General features: G+C 44.1%; 1 protein-coding gene across 5 annotated transcripts in view; it reads right to left on the reverse strand.

Moving 5' to 3' along the window:
* Positions 1-15838, reverse strand: part of GGNBP2 (gametogenetin binding protein 2) — a 668014-nt gene that overhangs the window by 250907 nt on the left and 401269 nt on the right. The window lies entirely within an intron of this gene.

A 15838-nucleotide genomic window follows, 5' to 3' on the forward strand; every position in this document is an offset into this window, starting at 1 on the left:
GGCGAGGTGCTAGGTCTCCTACCCCAGGATGGGCAGGGGGAAGCTTCAAAGGCATGCCGCCTCTGTGAGGTTCTCCAGACCATTTGCTGTACCCAGCAACTGGCCCCCACCAGTCCTGACCACCACTCATGCGGGAAGACTGCCGGGAAAAACTACATCAGGAAGGGGGGTGTGCCAACCCCACCCCTCAGGTGGGGGAGACTAGGTGACGCACAACCCCGGGCTCTGGCCATCTTGAAGATGGGGAGCCCTGCCCAATCACAGCTAGGATCCTGCCCCCCTCCCACAGGAGAGGAGCAGGCTAGGGGGTGTACCCACCCCAGGACAGTGACCTATTGGTCCCTGCCCTTGCCCTACATGTAACGCCCCTAAATTCAGTATTTAGGGGCTCCCTGAACCTTCCTTCCTCAGATCCCGCAAAGAAAAGAAGGACGACCAAGAGGAAGAAGACCCGCCGCGCAGCTGCTAACCACAGGACAACTGACTTGGCCCCAGCTCTACCGGCCTGTCGATCCTGGAACCTGGTCCTCTCTAAATCCCGGTAACTCTTGCGGACAGCAGCCTTGGAACACCCTGAGAACCTGCCTGCCTTCTCTTAAAGACTGGGACTCCCATCAGCAGAGGCTCTGCTGCAACAACCCCCCCTGGTGCCAGCCAAGAAACTCCGGACCAGCCCACACTGCACCCGCCGAGCCCGGCCCAGAGTAATCCAAGACCACGAGGACAACCCCCGGCGACTGGGACCCGAAGTCCAGTGCCCATAGACCCTCCTCGATGAACCAGACGACGCCTGCAGACTCAGAACCAGGGGCTCCCCCAACCGCGACCAGCTGAGGGTAAGCTTTTCCTACACCCACAGACACCCCTGCACCCGGCGCCCTACAGCCCCCTGTGCCTCCCTTTGGGATACCTACATGTGCTGCAAGATCCCAGCTTACCTCTTGACGTGCTGGTCGCCCTGGAGAGTATCCGCCCCCGAGCCTGCAGCCTTTTTTCCATTTTTACCTTTTCCATTGGATAACTTTGATCGCCCGACGACTCAAAAGCACCCTACAACCAGCCGCCAGAGTACCGCTGGCTGTGCCACCTTTGTCCTGTCCTGCTTCCCCATTTGCCCTGAGCAAGTGACCAAGAGCCCAGCTCCCACAGCCACGTGGCCTGCTAGCCAGCAGCCACCAACCGGAGTCCCCATGACCCCCATTGGATAACATTGGGCCTAACAACCTCTGCACCCGGCCGCCGCTGAGGGTGAACCAACTGTACCTACCTGACCCTGGGTGACCCTTGAGTCTATACCCAGAACAACAATTTCACCAGTCGAGTACTCACCAGGAAAGCGGTAACTCACTTACCTGCCATTGAATAACATTGACTGGTTTTGACTCGAAAAATCAGTCTACTTTTGAAAACTTTAAATATTCATATAAAATCATCCGAATTCCGAAATACTCAGGAAAGGAGCCAGTACTCAACCTTGTAGCCCAGTACTGAACCGCAAAAGTAATCCCTAGCGGGTTTACTAGTAACTTATATTTTTCCTATAGGAATCCATTGTCTGCTTTTCTATGAAATTTCTTCTAAGTGTCTACTTTTGAAAACTAGAAATATTCTGTTAAAATCATAAACACTGTAACGTAATTACTTACCTGTTTTAAGTTGAGACCCCAGTGCTGGCCCCAGGAGCCCAGTACTGGATTACAAAAGTAACGAGATCGTACTTTACCTGCAACCTGAATTTTCTCCAACTGGATAACATTGCCAGATTTCTGTTGAAAAGTTTATATGTGTGAACTTTTAAAATAACTTTTTATTCTTGAAAAATCACTGCAATACCTAAAGGTTTTTGCTAAACTGTTTCCAGCTTAGACCCCAGGACTGAATCTAGGAGTCAGTCCTGGAATTACCAAAGTAATCTACAAAGTAATCAACTGTGTTTAACCTTTACCATGCTCATGACGAGCTGGGCTCGTCATGAGGCAAGGTGCTCCGGTGCTCATGACGAGCTCAGCTCGTCATGGGCCGTGGAACGCTCAGGTGCGGGGAGAATTCCCCTGCTGTGCTGAGCGTTCCACGGTAGCCGGTGCACCTGTGACGAGCTCAGCTCGTCATGAGCACAGGAGCGCCGTGCCTCATGACGAGCTGAGCTCGTCATGAGCATGCATGCGCTGTGCGCGCCCCCCTCCCCCCCAGCACAGCGGGGGAATTACCCCCGCAGCGAGGGGTAATACAAGAAAATCCATTGAGCTCAATGCTAAATTGTGTGTAGAATTGTGTTGCCTACTGCAACCCCTGTACCTATTGTGTTTACAAAGTGTATTGCCTTTCTGCAAAGTACTCACCTGAGACCTCTCATATCGAGAACAGTATATTTTGATGTCTGTTGGTTCTAGAAATCAAACACCTATATCTTTGATATAAAAACAATTGGCCTGGAGTTCAGTCTTTGAGTGTGTGAAACCTTTTGCTGGCTGAGTGTGTACAACAAATGCTTTACACTGTCCTCTGGTACTGCCTTACTGCTCGACCAAGCTACCACTTTAGAGAGTAAGGTCACACCTGGCTTTAACCTCTTTTATACCTCTGGGGTTTGTGGACTCTATACACACTGTACCTCATTCTGGTCCAGTATATATATAGAGCCACTCTCTCACAGTGTGTCAAAGAAAAAGAAGGAGAGGCAGGTTGAAAAAGGGCTCAGACTGAGGTGGCTTTGTCAAAATCCTGACTGCTTTGTGGTGAATAAACAGAAACTTGCCTTTGTAGAGTTCCTTTCCAAGTCTCTCGTGGATGGCAGTCACAGAGGTTTGAGTCGAGGGGATTTTGGCTTTGACTACATGTTCGTTCTCGGGGATGCAGATTTCCACTGCAGCAGTGGAACCATGGTGGCTTTCGGCCGAGAGGGCGTTGAGGTTGGGTGAGGCTCCATGCCCCTTGGTGGACGTTGGCTCCGCTCCAAAGCCTTATGTTGGAGCTAACTGGAGCAGAGGGTGGCGGTGAAATGGAGATCTTTTTCTTGGAAGCTTCTGGGCTTTATGTGCAACTCCCTCGGGGATGGCAATCTGGTGGGGCTTTACCCTTTATGTTGTGGGTAAAACTTGCTGACCTTGGGGTCATCTTTGTGCATGGTTATGTTGGCGAGTGGGGCAGTCTGTGTTTACTCTAAAGGGAGTACCTCATCTTCCTTAGAGACACTTAAGGATAATGTATCCGCACGGGGTGTGTATTGGCCCTGCCTATTACACCTCGACAGAGCATGTCTTGCTCTCTGAAAAGGTCTTGGGTGTCAGATAATGCCCAGCGCTGCATATTTAGGGATGCCAAGGGCCTACTTACACCAAAAGGATCCAACAGGCGCTACACCTTAGGAAGATTGATCAGACCAGCTCCAATTCTGGGTGTATGAAAGTACAAAACCAGGTGTTGCAGTCTTAGCCAAACATGATGTTAGCGTTAAAGTAGGCAAAGTTAAAAGCGATCCAGGTCATAAATGTATTTGCTGGAGGAGTTGGTGTCCTTCCATTATGAAGTACTTTGGTCATGTACTGGAACAGATTATTTATTCATGACTAAACCGATCACACAGGGGACTTCAGAGAGCGGACATATCAAACAGTTTTTATCTCTGACCATGTGCATTTGTTAGTGGCATTGTACGGTCATGTTAGAGCTCACCAGATGACATGGAAACTCTACAACAACATTCTTATAAAACCTGTTAGCAGCACAAAAATATGCCTAGAAATGTAATTTTTCAAGTATAAAGAACAGGGCAAGATCCTACAAAAATAATGGTATACAGTGAAGGCCTTGTTTAGAAGGTCATAACAGCATTGGTGACAGGAAATAGAGAGAACGTTGCCCTAAAGCGCAGCTCTCTGCAGCATAGGAAAACAGCAACTGAAAGGCCAGACAGAGGTATTCAGACTAAACCGGAAAGACTAAACCGGAAATAAATGGTCTATCAAAACTGAATTTTCTGGGGGGAAAAGACAACAAAGAAGGTACACTCCTAGCTATGAGGTTGAGCAGCAGATGAGAACAGCAAGACTACCTTGTTTTTTTCCATTCACCACCATCTCTGTGCTGGGGAACTGCGGAAAGAACCACCAAGAATTCTTTGACTCTGTACCAATGACTCTTCCTGGAATTTCAATCTGATCTCGGCATGTAGGGCTGTAGATTCATATACCTGTGCATAGATCGCCATCTGGTGTTGGGCTCGGATGTTTGCGCTTTGTTTTTTCTTCGAAAAAGTGTTTGTAGTCACAAGATAGGTGACTCCTTATGGTGATAGTGCGCATGGGTATTGACTCCATATCCAGATTGTTTTTGCCATGAAGGGTTAAGATGGAGTTAGTAAGAAATAGAAAGAGATGTCCATGTGTGATGTATCTAAGTATCAAAGTAATGCAACAGATAGAGGTATCCAGGGAGGTGGGTGGGCGTATATGAATCTACAGCTCTACATGCCAAGAACAGATGCATACTGGTAAGTAGCATTTTCCATTCAAGGCATATAAGCTGTAGATCATATAATTGTGCATAGACTATACAGCAGTTATCTCCGCAGCGGTGGCTACCTGTATCTGTTGCAGTGGTCTGAAAAAGTGTTCTTAATACAGCCTGGCCCACACTAGCTTGTTGTTTTGCTTGCACATCTACACAGTGTTTTGTGAAAGTGTGAGGTGTAGACCAAGATGTCATCTTGCAGATGTCATCTAGGGGAATGTTCCCTAAGAATGCCATAGAAGCCCCTAGTTTACGTGTGGAATCAGCTCTAGGGGGAATGGTTAATGTGCGTTTGGCTTTAGGATAGCATATTTGGATGTATTTAACAATCCACCTTTCAATCCCCGCTTTTGAAATGGGATTGCCCTTATGAGGTGGGGAGAAAGCCACAAAGAGGTTTAGTCTTTCTAAAGGATTTCATTCTTTCAATATAGTAGAGTATTGCACTTAACATCTAGCGTGTGAAGAGCCTGTTATGCCACAGAGTCTGGTAGATGGAAAAAACTGGGAGTTCAATAGACTGGTTAAGGTGGAAGGCAGAAACGACATTAGCTAACAATATTGGGGTAGTCCTAAGAACCACTTTGTTATGATGGATTTGCAAAAATGGTTCTTGTATGGGTAATGCCTGGAGTTCATTAACTCTAAGAGATGTGATAGTAACCAGGAAGGCTACTTTTCAAGTGAGGCAGTGTAATTCACATTTGTGCAGAGGTTCAAATGGGGGACCCGGGAGTCTGGTAAGGACAATATTTAAATTCCATGCCGGAGAGGGTAGAGCTCTGGGTGCAATTATTCTTTTAAGTTCTTCCATGGATGCTTTGATAGCGGGTACTCTAAACGAAGACATGTGTTGTCTGTTTTGGAGATAAGCTGATATTACAACGAGATGTAGTCTTATGGATGTATATGCTAGGTTACATTGTTGTAGGTGCAAGAGATAACAGATAATTAGGCTTTCCTGTTTTCAGTTTCTGTTTTTGGTATATTCTGGTGGGATTTTATCAGTGTTTTCCAGTGATTTCAATACCTTAAAAAACAGTGTTTATTAGTGATTACACATTTTTGTGCCATTTAAAACAGAAACTGTTTTTGCGGTGTTTATGGAACGTTTTGCTTTTATTATTTCTTGCTTTCTGGTATATAGACAGTGTACGTACAGTGTATATGAGGTCCGAATGAATTTTTACAAATCAAACTTATTGTAGTACACCATACAATACTTCTTAAGTGAATATTTGGTCATGCACGCGCCCTCTTTCCTTCCCATGTAAACTTTTATCTGTGAAAAGGCCCTCTTCAACATTGGCACTGGAGACAGGCATAGCCTTAATAGCCAGTACACAATTCGCTAACTCTTGCCACTGACATAGCTTTCCATGCCAATACTGGTGCACCTTAAGATTGTGATTCTCTGCGACAGGTTCTGCAACATATGCATTCAACTGGGCACATATGCCCTCAGAGTTATTGAAGCGGTAAAAAATGAGGCAGCAGTTTTGAAACTCCGGAGAAAATTTCCCTTTACGGAAGGGATCTATAACCATAGTGAGGCTTCAGTGACTTCAAATGCCATGGTTGGTGAAGGGCTATTTCTCATACATTGTAAAATAAAATTTCCTGAATTGCTCCTCAAGATTTCTTTGCATACTAAGTGGAAAGCACTCCAACATGGAACATGCTGCAGTGCCACAGTCACTAAAAGTGTCGCCCAGCCTACTCTCAAGGAAATGTTTCACCAATTATGCTGAACACTTGGTAGATAAGGGTGTTTTCAGACTCTAGTTTTTTTATGATGTCCACTACAACAGTCATGCTTTCCTGTAAAAATCTAAAAATACAGTAGAGTGTACCTCTTTCAAATTACTATCAATATATGACCAAAGATCCTCACATTTCTTGCCTTTGGCATCATCACTCAGCAAACGTTCTGTAAACGGCTGCCACATGTATAATATAGCATTCATGGTGTCTAGGACTAGGAACCAGCGGATAAGTGACACAGTTGGGATGACTCTTTGATGCCACACAATGCACAAAATGAGAAATATCCCCATTTTAGTTTCCACACATAACAAAACAGTGCACCAGAATGGACTAAAAAGTCAATAGCATTCTTCATTAACTCTGAAGATTGTAAAGATGCTTCCGGCATACCATCCAACAAGTGGCAAGGATCTCTTACAGGGAAGCACTTCAGCTCAGGTATCGATTTTAACAGGTCATCACACAACTTTTTCATCTACGTAGCTGAATCACTGTAAATACAAACAATATCATTCCAATCTTTGTTAAACTTGGTAAGAACTTTTTGCAGTAGCATTCCAAGTGACACTGCGTGCCATGTTTTGCAAAGGTCTGGTTTCATGTTTTCACCAGTATCCCAGATGCTTTGTGACTGCACTCTTTTCACATATACCTGTCACTATACCTTGCATTGAATGTTTAAAGCCTGGGGCATTTGGCAATTCATCTACTATCAATACTGACTCACTAGAAAAGAGGGCCGATGTATCAAGATTTTTTTACCCATTCCCAGAGGGTAAATGTGATGGTCCATATTGGGAAAGATTCTTATGAAACCTACATTTTTCCTATCAATAAAAGACTCAAACTTAACCAAAAAATCAAATATGATTTTGATATTTCCTGATTCTCTACAGTTTATAAAATAAATAAACCACCCCTAAAACATGCTTCTAACCCCTGTATCTTTAGACCAAAGATCACAAAATTGAAAAAGGAAGAAGAAAAAATATTTTAGTGACCTCCCTCAACAACAAAACTCAAGCTGAATAATGTTGGCCCAGTCAAACTTACTGCTACCTTATATAACAAAGTTACATTGTACTGACCCCTTCAGGAAGAAATAAAAATTGCTCTTTCACTCTCCTTTTCCTATCTTTGAAGGGCATTTAGTTTGTGGTTGTGCAGGGGTTTTTCAGTGTTTATATGTTTACACTGGTGAGGGCTATTTCCCTTCCGGTGGTGGTTTATCAGTTATTATAGGTTTAAACTTAAAACCGGACAGCCTACAGATAATGTTTTGAATAGAAGCATCTAGTGAATTGATTTTGTTATTTGTACAGTAAATTACAAATCGTTTCGACTTTGCGGCGGAGCATGCACTGGAGGTAGGACGTCTAGCCTCCTTAATGATGTTCATGCAGTCTGGCAGGAGATGGAGTTAGCCAAACTATAAAACTTGAGGTGCCAGATCGCAAGGTTGAGTTGACTGGAATCTGGATGCCTTATCACTCCATGGTTCTGAGGGAGAAGCTTGGGTGAAAGGCGTAGCTTTTGATGAGGAACTACTGATAGTTCCTAAAGGGTTGTGAACCATGGTTGTCGGCCCCATGTTGGAGTAACCAGGATCATTGTGAGGGAATGCTGCTGGAGCTTCCAAATCACTAACTGAATGAGCGGGAGAGGCAGAAAAGCGTAAACAAATTTGCCTGACCAGTTCATCCATACCGCATTGCCTTTGGACAATGGGTGTGGATACCTGGACGCGGAGCTTGGGCATTTTGTGTTTTGGTGTGTGGCGAACAGATCTATTTCTGGGTGGCCCCACATGTGAAAGAATGGAAGAAGAACTTGAGGATGAAGTACCCATTTGTGGATATGCTGTCTTTGAGGACTGAGCAGATCTGCAATCTGATTATGTACTCCTTGGAGGCGTTCTGCAAGGAGATATATGTTTTGCGGAATGGGCCATCTCCATATGCTTTGAGCTAGGTGTGAAAGCTGTAGAGAGTGTGTCCCCAGTTTCTGTATGTAGTACATTGCTGTCATGTTGTATGTACGGACCAGGACAGCTTTGCCTAGCAGGTGGAGTTGCAAGGATTTTAATGCCAGAAAAAATGCCAGTAATTCCAGGTAATTTATGTGGAGTTGTTTTTGCTGAGGGGTCCATATGCCCTGAATGGTATGGTTTTAAAGATGAGCTCCCCAGCCAAGCGATGAGTCTGCTGTTAGCATTAGCTGTGAAACCGGGTTGAGGAATCGCCGCCCTTTGGAAAGGTTTTGTGAGTTCCACCACTGCAGAGAGCGATGTGTGCGGCTGTCCACTAACACCAGATCTGTTAGCTGACCTTGAGCCTGGTTCCACTGACGTGCCAAACACTCGATGAGAATGCAAGAGGCCATCATCCCGATTAACTGCATGAACACTTGAGCAGGTAATGAGTGTTGAGGCTGAAATTGTGATATTAGTGGTTGCATATTCTGACTGGGTTTGGGTATGCCAGAGCTTTTGAAGTGTTTATTGTAGCTTCTAGATATTGTTGTGCGCTGGAGGGTTGGAGGTGGGACTTGGTGAGGTTCACCGTGAATCCCAAGTTGTGAAGCAACTGGATTGTTGTGTGTGTGTGTTGCACACAGCTGTTGTGTGACTTGGCTTTTATGAGCCAGTCTTCCAGATAAGGGAACACGTGAATATGTTGTCTTCGTAAGTGAGCTGCCTCTACTGCGAGGCACTTTGTGAAGACTCTGGGTGCTGTGGTCACCCCGAACGGGAGGATTTTGAACAGGTAGTGTTGACCATCTACCACAAACCTGAGATATTTCCTGTGAGCAGGGTGAATGGGAATATGAAAGTAGGCATCCTTTAAATTCAGAGTTAAGAGAAAGTCGCCTTGTTGAAGCAGTGGTAGCATCTGTTGGAGAGTGACCATGTGAAAGTGATCTTACTGAATTTAAAGGTTTAACGGTCTGAGGTCCAATATTGGCCTGAGAGCCGTCCTTTTTCGGAATTAGAAAATATAGGGAGTAAAGCCCTGTGCCTTGATGAGGCAAGGGGACTGGTTCTATAGCATGTTTTTGTAATAGAGAGAGAGAGAACCTCTTGTTTTAGAAGAGTCAGATGTTCCGAGGACTGCCTGGGAGGGATGTTTGGGGGAGTGGTGGTGAGTTCCAGGCAATAACCATACTCGATCATTTGTCTTACCCACCTGTCTGTTGTGATGAAATTCCAGACAGGTAGGAACTGTGAGAGACATCTCCCGACAGGAATGGAATTATCGGGAGGGAGTGAAGGGAATTCACTGCTTGGTGTTAGGGGAGCTGTGGGTGTTGTTACCGTGCCCTCTTCCCTTATTGTTGTTACCCCAGTATCCTCCTTGAAAATATCCTCTGGAGGAGTTAGTTTGATTGGGACTTTTATATGACGAAGAGGGATGTTCTGAGCCAGTGGTTTTGGAGCAAGCCCTGTAAAAGAAGTGACGAGACGAGCCTCTAGGGGAAGAGAACCTCAAGGCCCCCATGGACTAGGCAGTCTCAATATCCTTTTTCATCTTTTCTAAAGATGTATAGACTGTGGGCCCAAAAAGATGCTCTTGGTCGAAAGGCCTATTAAGAATAGTGGATTGCACCTCTTGCTTGAATCCGGATATGCAGAGCCAAGCGTGCCTGCGTAGTAAAACACTGGTAGTAATAGCACGAGATGCTGTATCAGCAGCATCGAGGGCACATTTTATAGATGTGTTGGTTGTTCATTTACCCTCCTGTATAAGGTTATTAGCTTTGTCTTTATATCGCTCAGGAAGATGTTGCATACGTTTTTGAAGCTCATCCTAGTGAGCTCTGCCATATCTGGCTAACAAAGCTTGAACAGTGGTAGTCCGCCAATGATTTGCAGCATGTGACGCAATTCGTTTGCCAGATGAGTCTATGAGTTTTGATTCCTTATCAGGAGGAGGGGCGTCGCCTTTCCCCTGTGAATTAGCCCTCATGCGTGCATTAGACACCACAAGAGAATCTAAGGGGACCTGACCTTCGATGTACACTGGATCATTGGGAGCTGCCTTATATTTTTTGGCCACCCTGGTGTTAAGGATCCTGGCTCTGACAGGGTCTTTAAAGATTTCTGGTGCATGTTTTAGCATGCGGTTTAGCATTGGCAGGGTGTGTTGACTTTTGTGAAGGTTGCACATTTTTCCCATAAAAAGTCTTCCTCTAAGGGATCAGAGTGTAATTGTACCGCTTGGTATTGAGCAGCCCTATTAATTAGTTGTGCAAACCCAATATTATCATGTGGTGGTGATGGCCTAGATGGATAGAGGTCCGGGTCATTGTGTGGATCGGGATCTGTATTGTAATCATCCTAAGAATCTCTATAGTGTGGGATGGTATGTGCGTCATCATCCCTATCTGGATCTCCGTTTCCATCCCCTATCAGTATAATCATCTTCATCATCCTGTGGTTGAGGTGAAAATGTATGTTGTGGGGAGTGTGCTAGAGAAATTAACAAATTCGGATCAGCTGGAGGAGAGAGAGGTGGAGAAGTACTAATGACCATTTCCTTCTGTTTAATGGGTATTCCAGTCTCTTCTGAAATGTCCAGTTTCCTCTTTTTAGGAAGCTTGGTGAGAAGGTGACCAGTTTCTGGGTCAATATGTAGTGTTTTTTGCTTCGGATCTGAATAATCTGGCACAAACTTTTGTTTGGGTACAATGTCCGTTTTCGGTGCTAAATGCTTAGAGTCAAAATGTTCTTTTGACTTTGTTTCCGAAGCTTTCTACGGGGTCTTGGACTCTTTAGCTTTAGGTATAGGAGTTTGAGGCTCCGAGACCTTTTCCGGTTTCAAAGGATTTGGTTGAACCTCTTACAGCTCCGAATGCTTGTCCTTTGTTTGTTTCGACGCAGAGGGCTTCGGCGTCAAGGCTGTTTTCATTGCCGACAAAAGAAGGGAGTGGCACATCTTTTGTTTTGGGCTTCGGCACCACAGGTGACTTGTTGGTAACCAGAACGGGGTTGGCTCGAGCCCGAGCCGGAAGGCTCGTCTTTCGGTTTTATGGCCGGGCCTGAGGCAGGGCATCCGAAATGTGTTGCTGGTGACTACCTGAGGGCGAAGGTGTTACCGGAGCCTTTTGTTTGGGGTTGGTTAGGAGAGGGGTCTCGGTACTCACAGACCACGGAGATGGTGTGACTGCCTCGTCTTCGATGTCGGAGATCTCTCCTTCATCAGCTTCTTATTCTGGCTGGACACTTATTCTGGCTGGACATTGGGATCTGCTCTGAAGCTGTCCGGAATCGAGCTGCTTCTGTGGGACATTTCATGACGTCGAGCCCGATGGCCACAGATGGTTTTCTTCGACCTGAAAGATGCACAGGCCTCTCTGTTCTTGTCCTTGTGCTCTGGGAAGAGACAGACTACACACCCGGTGTAAGTCCGTGTGTGGGAACTTAACACCACACCGGCGCATTTTTTAAAAGGAGTTCCACAGCCTAAGTCGAAGATCTAGGTCGATGATTTTATATTTTTAAAAGATGCGTGTCGAACGGGAAACGTGATCGAGACAATACCGTTGAGTGATGTGGGATCGCGAGTCGAAGGGGGTTCGAGAACGACACCGACCCGGAGTGCAGCAAATCACATCCGAACCAGATGGCGGAAAAAACAATCTTGAGATAGAGTCGATGCCCATGTACACTATCACCATAAGGAGGAGTCACCTATCTTGTGACTACAAAGACTTCTTCAAAGACAAAAACAAAGTGCAAACATCCAAGCCCAATACCAGATGGCGATCTATGTACAGGTATATGATCTACAGCTCATATGCCTCGAACAAGTAGTTATTGTTGGTAATGGTTTTTGGTGAATACATAATCTTCCCTTATATTACTTACTTTATGAATACTCCTTCCAAGCTTCAGAATAGTCAGGAAAACGTTACAACAGCAACACTCTTCAGCATTGCCAGGTTGGCGTCAGAGCCACGACTCCGCCTCAGAACATGATATCATGGAGTCTGAAACCAGCACACTGATAACTTTTCCTTTCCCCATTGAGGCAGATGGAGAAGAATAAGAGCCAGTATAGCAACAAATTCACCAGATTCACACAAGCACACACAAGCTTGTACCTACAGGAGTAGGACCAGCAAGCACAGATGTCAACTAGTATGGGATTTGACCATAGTCTTTCCAGGGGCATTTCCTTTATTTGTGAAGTTCTAATATAGAGCTACCTGTGCATTCCAAATGAAGGATTTACTTTGGGAGCCTGAGGGTACCTAAACGATCAGGTTCTACATGACCTTACTGTTCTGGTGAGCCAATAATGCAGTATGAAGAAAAACAGAGGTAATATGTGTTCCTAAATGTTTTGGCAAAAGTATATAATTGAATTCTGAACCGTTCTGACTTAGGAAGGTGGTTATCTGTAATTTAACCATGGCACTGGCCAGACCAGGAGACCACAAAAAGAACAGGAAGTTAAAGAGTTGGTTATTGAGGGGGCTGCTATATAAACTTGCTGAATGAAGGAGAGGTTGCCAAGACCCTATATGTCTAGAGTGTAGACAATGGATAAGTCCTTGCTCCAGAGCTCAAAATCCATAAACATGCAATCCCTTTTCCACAGTGTAAGAATGGATATTCCACTAGATTAAGTATAACTGTCAGGAAAACAGAAAGGTTAATTTTCGAAGATGGTATACCAAAATGCAAACAATGGATGTGGTAGGACTAATTACATTAACAACAAGTTTCCCCAAAAAAACCTACTTACCTTTAATTTCCTTGTAATAAAATAGAAGGGCCCTGGCCGGGAGAAAAACACTTACGTTCAGCCACCCCTCAAAACCCCAATATTTTCTCTCCCAGTATTTATTAGCAGGAACAATGATCCAAGCAAGAAAAAAGGCCAATAAAAACAAAGATTCTTTGTTAGCGGTCTATCGGAATTAGTACAGACATATCTGTTCAACTGCTTAAATTTTTTTTTTTTGCAATAAACAAAGTTGGCCACAATACGAGAAATGCAATAGAAAATCTGATTAGACCCACCAAAGGGTGAGGTTAGCTTTTTCAAGTGATTAGGCTACTGAGGTTAATTTAAATAATTAATAAAGCTAAGTTCAAATTCTTATTATCAAAGTGCATAGTTAATTAAAACCAGTACAACTAAGCATAAGAGAAAAAGCTATAAAAACTAAGTTCTGTAAAAAATATCCATGATCATATACGATATGATTGCTTATTTATTTCAAATGAACATAAATCACCAAAAGGCGAAAGGTACATTCATTAAACATTGGAGCTATGCAAAACCTCTTAAATTACTGTGCGTAACCTTAAATTGCATTTTGTTTAAACAACAGGGGAGACTCTTGGCGATTTAAAGTCCTTCAAGAACACCCATGTCAAATTAAAAAGCCCCAAACAAAGAAAGGTACATTCATTAAACACTAGATGGATACAAAAGTTCTTTAAATGACCGGGCGCAACCTTGGATTGCTTTTTATAAACACATCGGCTACACTCTTGAGGATTAAAGTGCGTCAAGAATGTCCATGGAGGGTCATGGTTGACACTTTTGAGAGGCTTTGCCAGTGCTATATGGCTTTTGTTTTCCCCTGTGGCTTAGTTAAATACACATAGGATTCCCAGACTGACCCCAAAATAATTCAAACATGAATCAAACATTCAAAGTATACTTCAATACTATTAACGTACATTTCACAAAGTAATGGAAGATGAACAAGATACTTACCTTCGGGAACGCTCTTTCTGGTGGATACTCTTATCTAATTGCAGATTTCTTACCTCTAGGCTAGTCCCAGGATCCTGACTGGAACATTAAGATTTAAATAGCATTGCTCCAGGGCGCAGTAGGTGGCGCTATGAATATCCACATTAACTTCCTTCAGTCCCAGAAGTGACGATGGAGTTGCATTTATATACCACCCCTGAATGTCAATGTCTGTTTTTTTCTTAACTGGTTCCATACTCTCAGATGCAGAACCAAACAATCAAAGCTACCAGTGTGCAGATCTCTAGTTTTGGACCTTTTTTTAGATGGAAGAAGAGATCATGCCACCAAACGGGATGAGGGAAAGCAGTGAGAAATCTGGTATTAACCAGATCAGGGGTCTCCAACGAGTAGCTTGAAAGATACTGGTAGCTTGCCAGTCCCCTGAAAGTTTCTCCCTGAAATTCCCAGCAGTACTTAATTCAGAGTGTCTACTCTAGCCATAATAAAGAAGGTCACATTGCAAGAAAAAGACAAGATTTTCTTTGAATTGGTTTACCAAAAATGGAAAGTACATATTTAATAGAAAACCATTTATTTTGAATAACTGATATGCTGAGGTTTGTAAACAAAAAGACTGCAAATCCAAAACATATTGAAACAGCTATCTGAACGATAGATTATATCGAGTGGTGTGAATTTATAGCTTATAGTATTTCCTTTGTGCCAGTGGGCACTTACGTCTGTGGCTGTTATGTTATTAGTCATTTATAATGATAAAGCTTTTTCTGATGCAGCCGTTAGGGACCCTGTTAAATTCTTCAGATGGATGGTGCTTATCTACAATATTGAATTCTAAATATAGTCTACATATCATGAAGGTAAGTATATAAAAAGTAAGAATAGTTTGGTTTACGTTCTTAACTCCAGAATCAGTATTCTGGATATGATATGTTGGCATCACTAAATTGTCACATAAATGCGGGTGGTCACTACTTGTAATTCTGCACGATGTGGCCACTATTGTGAATGTTTCTGATGTGTCAATCCTTTAACAACTGTCAAAGGCATTAGTAGCTCAGGGCTATTTTCATCGATCAGAAGCAGCTCTCATTGTAGAAAAGTTCGGAGACCCCCTCAAATAGAGTATCCAGCAGAAAAGGCGTTAGCAAAGGTAACCAACTTGTTCTTCTGCTGGATACTTCTAGCTGCAGAATTCTCACCTTTAAAAGAGATAGCAAAGCAGAGCCACGCAAAGTGATTGGTCAGTGGAATGTCTCAGACCAAAAGGTCCCACAGGACGGAATGGACAAAATGCCCTTCGAGCTGGACCGGACTGTCAAGATACTAGTGCTTCCTAAATCTGTGCAAGGATTCCCAAGCGGCAGTCTGACCGATGTCAAGGACAGGCCCACCACATGCCAGCGTAGTCGAAGCAATTTCGAACCTGGTGGAGGTTGGCCGAAGGGCAAACAAAAGCAGCTTGGAGGCTGATCTTGCAAGGGTAAGGGACTTGGAAGTTCACTGGAACTGATAGCCTACATTTTTCTGCTTGATCTTCTGCCCCTCAGAGGGCTGGGGTGCTGGTTGTGGAAGGGATGGGTCTTGGTGCTGCTAAGCCATATCTCTGGTGTCATCTCGAAAAGGGCGGAACTGTGGCGAGTCCCTGTCATCTGAATGGGTTTGTGCCCTTGAATATGAGAGAGACATCCAAGGTTTCTTTCGGTGTTCGTCTACGTACAGCTTGTCTTCAGGTTCCTGGGTAGCCTTAAACTTCATAAGGCACACTCTTTGTAGGATCCAGCTGTGTCCCGAACCAAACATCAGAAGTACAACTTGTGGGTGTCTGC

Source organism: Lissotriton helveticus, chromosome 3_1 (genome assembly GCF_964261635.1).
Source record: "Lissotriton helveticus chromosome 3_1, aLisHel1.1, whole genome shotgun sequence".
Lineage (NCBI taxonomy): Eukaryota > Metazoa > Chordata > Amphibia > Caudata > Salamandridae > Lissotriton > Lissotriton helveticus.